The sequence below is a fragment of the Arachis hypogaea genome, chromosome 19 (assembly GCF_003086295.3).
Source record: "Arachis hypogaea cultivar Tifrunner chromosome 19, arahy.Tifrunner.gnm2.J5K5, whole genome shotgun sequence".
Lineage (NCBI taxonomy): Eukaryota > Viridiplantae > Streptophyta > Magnoliopsida > Fabales > Fabaceae > Arachis > Arachis hypogaea.
In genome coordinates this window covers 89,610,236-89,614,687 of record NC_092054.1, presented here as the reverse complement: position 1 = coordinate 89,614,687, position 4,452 = coordinate 89,610,236, and the positions used below count along the sequence as shown (strand labels likewise).

General features: G+C 34.4%; 1 long non-coding RNA gene across 2 annotated transcripts; it reads right to left on the bottom strand.

Moving 5' to 3' along the window:
- LOC140182050 (uncharacterized) lies at positions 1 to 4,177 on the bottom strand. Of its 2 annotated transcripts, none has more exons than XR_011877881.1 (3): positions 3,589 to 4,177; positions 3,102 to 3,466; positions 1 to 225 (listed from the first exon to the last, which is right to left on the bottom strand). It is a non-coding gene; the product is annotated as an uncharacterized lncRNA (long non-coding RNA). The 2 variants fall into 2 exon arrangements; XR_011877882.1 differs by having other exon boundaries at positions 1 to 217.
- Positions 4,178 to 4,452: the final 275 nt, after the last annotated feature.

Here is a 4,452-nt window from a genome sequence, read left to right as displayed (position 1 = left end):
TTTCAAAGATTTCCAACAAATAATAATCACATAAATATTATTAATAATAACTATTAATACAAAAGAAACCAAATAAAACTCAAATACAATATACTAAACCTACCCCTCTATGTAAAATAAAATCTCAAGGGACGACATCGAGGGGACTCTATGAAAGCAATTAAAACTGTAAAGAAGGCCTACTAATCGCTTGCAGCTTCATATTGCATCTTCAAACCTGTGTCACTAAAAGGGTGGAAAATTTGGGGGTGAGAACCAAACCACATGTTCTCAGTAGAGGTCGAGAATGCCGTAAAAGTAAAGAATAAAATGCAAATAGTTAATTTTATTCAGAGACATCTAAAAGAAAATTAACCTTCTTTAAAAGCATTAGTTAATTATTCAAAATCCTAGACCTATATTTTCTTTATAAAGATCTTAAAAGTTTTCCTAGACTGTATGAATGACCAACCTGTTCCAAGCATAGGTTCATTAAATCTATGCTGAACTAGTTTGATTTTTTCATACTTTACTAGACCATAACATAAAAGTCACCTACGCGGTATAAATGATCATCCTGCTCCAAGTATAGGTTCATTAAGTCTATGCTGAACCAGTCAGGTACTTTATACAGAACTAGACCTCAAACGTACCAGTCACGGCCTCAGGCCCAAACAACTCAATCAACATCCAATCACCACAATCCAAACAATCAGTTACAAACACAGGTAATGAGGTTCAAACACAACCAAGAGCAATTACATCAAGTATAGCAATTAGCAATTAAACAGAATTATTCACTTAGGCAAACTAATTACAATATACACACCCAAACAATGTCACATAGATGCATATGATGAATGTCTAGTCCTAGTGCAGGCCATGAGCTCATGTGTCGGTTAGCACCTGCATTCCCGACATTTATCCGGTCACGAGTTCACGATTTCCCGAATATGATTTTCCGTTCAAATAAATGCGCATATAATTATTAGCAGCTCTATTGAGGCAGCCTCTGCTTTTTACTCGCATGAATTATACTCTTGGGAACAGAAAATTGCTGTACGTATCCTAGTTTCCCTACAGAAGCTCATGGGTTGCTTTAAGCAACAGATAAATAAATATTATCTCTTGGGTTGCATTAAGCAACAAATAAGTAAACAATATCTCTTGGGTTGCCTCAAGCAACAAACAAACATCTCTTGGGTTGCTTCAAGCAACAAACAAATAAACAAATATCTCTTGGGTTGCCTCAAGCAACAGATAATCATACAATAAGTACTTTACTCTTTCCTTTTTCTTTCATAATTACAAATACGCAAGCGGGACTAGACCCACGCCCTTGCCAACAACCTCATAAACCAAATAATCTTTTCTTAAAAGAATCAGTGAAGTTATCATCAAGCTTTAAATTTATTTTAATTAAATCCTTATACTTTTATAAAAATTTGGACATAATTTCCTCTAAAAATAGGACTTAGCCACCCTTTCGGATCCTTCTTTCTCAACATTTCACCAACCTTTTATCAGCAATTGCTACAACAATATATTCTCAAAAATATTTAATAATATTATAGAAAATCTATTTTCTTAAATTCCATATCCAAGTAATCACCAAAACAACATCGGCAATCTAATTTCAATTTTATTTTTAAAATATCAAACGAATTCGGAATTATGCAAACCTTATATCCATGCGACCGTCTCGGATTAAGCTTTTTATTAAACCAAAAATCACAATTTTTCGCTGACTCTAGCTTCGGGAATATAAGCAAAATTGTGACTGCTCTGTAGTGCCTTAAAACTAGAAGACAGCAGCAATGTACAACATTCGAAATTTCATATAAAATCCAAATTAAATCCAACCACCTTCAAAATTAATGTGGTTAAACATAACTTATCCAAATTTCTTTCTAAATTGGTTCCAGGGATATACCATTTTTAATGAAGAAGTAACGTAGCTTCGCAGTTAGGTAATTCTTTGCAGAATTCTGTTTTACAAATCGTTGAACACAACCTCTACCAAGTCCCATAACTCACTTATTAAAACATGGAAAACCCTGAAATTTAAATCACATATGCTAAACATACTTAATTTTCACCTCCAATTAGTTTCATCTCAATATCTATCCAGGATCAAAAGTTATAAACTCTCAAAGTTACTAATTTAAGAAAACAGAATCTGGCTTTTTCTGCATAATGCATCATCTTTCAAAAATTTGTATCTTTTAAACCGCAAGTTCAACCGTTCTGAAATTTTACGACATTAAAATAATAGGACTAAAGTTTCATTTAAAATTGGTTTTGCTTCAAAATTCAATTCGGAACATTCACAACAGAGCCAACAAGTTACTGCTGTTCCAAAAATTCTGCAGTAAAAATCAGATCCCACAACCATTACTCAAAAATTCACCATAAATCTTATATTTTATGAAAAGATCTCAAACTCTCCAATTCAGTCCCAATTATTCCCAAGTTTAACCAGGACTTGGTTCAACGCAATTCTGATCATCACAGAATTAGTTACAGTCTTTCAAAGTTACTATTTTTACTTAAAGGTAATGCAGAAAATCATATTTTATGGCTTAACTTTGAAAAATCATAACTAAATTTTCAGTCAATACGAAACCTTTAAATTTAAATCCTAACAACTACACTTGTTAAAGTTTACTCAGATTTTAATCTCATACCATTTCAATTGCTAGCAAAATACTAGGCCGTCCTCAAAGTAACCATTCTATTTTGAAAACCAGATTCTTAATAATAGTTTAGTCTTTTAGGCCCTAATTCTTCAACAATTCTCAATCCAGTATCAAATATATCAAATGATTATCTTAGTTTCAACCATTTAAACATAATCAGTCAAAACCACAATTCTCTACTAATCTCAAGTCACTTTCATAGCTATAGCATTATACCAAACAACCATTTCAACAACCAACAATCAATAATTCACTCATCTACCATACATAATTACAATAAATTCAATCACAGCACAAGCATAATCGCAATCATAATCAAACATTCATATAATCAATTAATTACTCACAGCTATTAATACTATTTGCAGTTATTCAGTAAACCTTGTTGGCATTCCTAAATTAAAATCATTTTAAACCCCCTACCTCGATGTCGCAATCACATACTTTAACGTAACAACTCTCTTCTCTTTTAGTTTCAGGGCAGCAGCGGTAACTCTTACGCAACCGGAACAGCAACAATATTACCCTTCGCAGCACTGACTATGGTTGCAGTAAAATAGAGGATTCAAATTGGATAAGAATCACAACCAATTTCAGCTCTAGGGATTCAAGACAAAGCAAAAACTAAAATAGAATTAAAACCAGAACATGGCAACCATAGCAGTGACAAAACATAACGTGTAAATGGATCAACCCTAAGAAGAAGATAAGACCAGTACCAAGATAACAAAATCAGAATCAGTAATGGCTTCAACCATCCCATGGCAGCACCAGCTTCAATACTCGACCTAATTGTAGCAGGAAATAGGAGCCAAAAAGGGGTTGAGCAACGAAAATATAGGCAACCATGATTAAAACAAGCTCATGGAAGAGAAACAAAGTATAATCAGAGTAAGGGTGAGAGTGTTACGGTTTCAAAAATGGGGAAATTGGAATCAGAACAAGGAGAAGGATCCTAGCTTAATTGAGAGTTGGTGGCGGCAGCTTGCTTTCTCCGATGACAAGCTCCATCCACTGCAGCTCCAAAAATCAAAAGGACAGGGATTAGAAGCAGGAACTGCCGTTCTTGTAGCAGCTCCAAATCAACAGCAACCATATTACCCTCCCCATCAGTCTCTCTTCTCCGTTATTCTTCCTCTTCTCCTCTGCCCTAACCGACATTGACAGTGGTGAGGGGAGCTTCAGCAGCGGCGGCTAGAAATGCGACAGCCTCCCTCCCTCTTCTACTCGATAGCAACAGCAGCGACGGTGGCAGTGACACCCACCGGTGCTGCTCCCCCTTCCCCTCTTCCCTCTGCATCTTGTGCTCTCTTACTCCCTCTTCCCCTGTTTCTCAGTCTCTCGTCTCCCCCTTTTCTCCCTCTATGCGTTATACTATTGAAAATGTGTGGGGAATTATTGAGTGTAAATGAATGGTAAGGAATGAAAGAACGTGGATCACTTGGGGAAAGGGTTAGTGGTAGTGTGCGTATGCGTTTGTGATTGGTTAGGGATTATACGTATTAGATAATAACGGTACGTGTTAAAATAAGAAACATAAGACTAGAAAAAATATATACAAGTAACATAAATTTTATAAAATATTTGAGATAGAATAACAATTTAAGATTCAAATATAATACTATAAAGATTACTTTCGAAACGTATAAGATTTTATCTATCAATCTATTAACGAGCTCAAATAATTATTTCTAATTTAAATTATAAAATAATCATACTAATCACATTTTATAAAATACGGTTTAAATCCGAAAATATCAATTATTTAGATTAT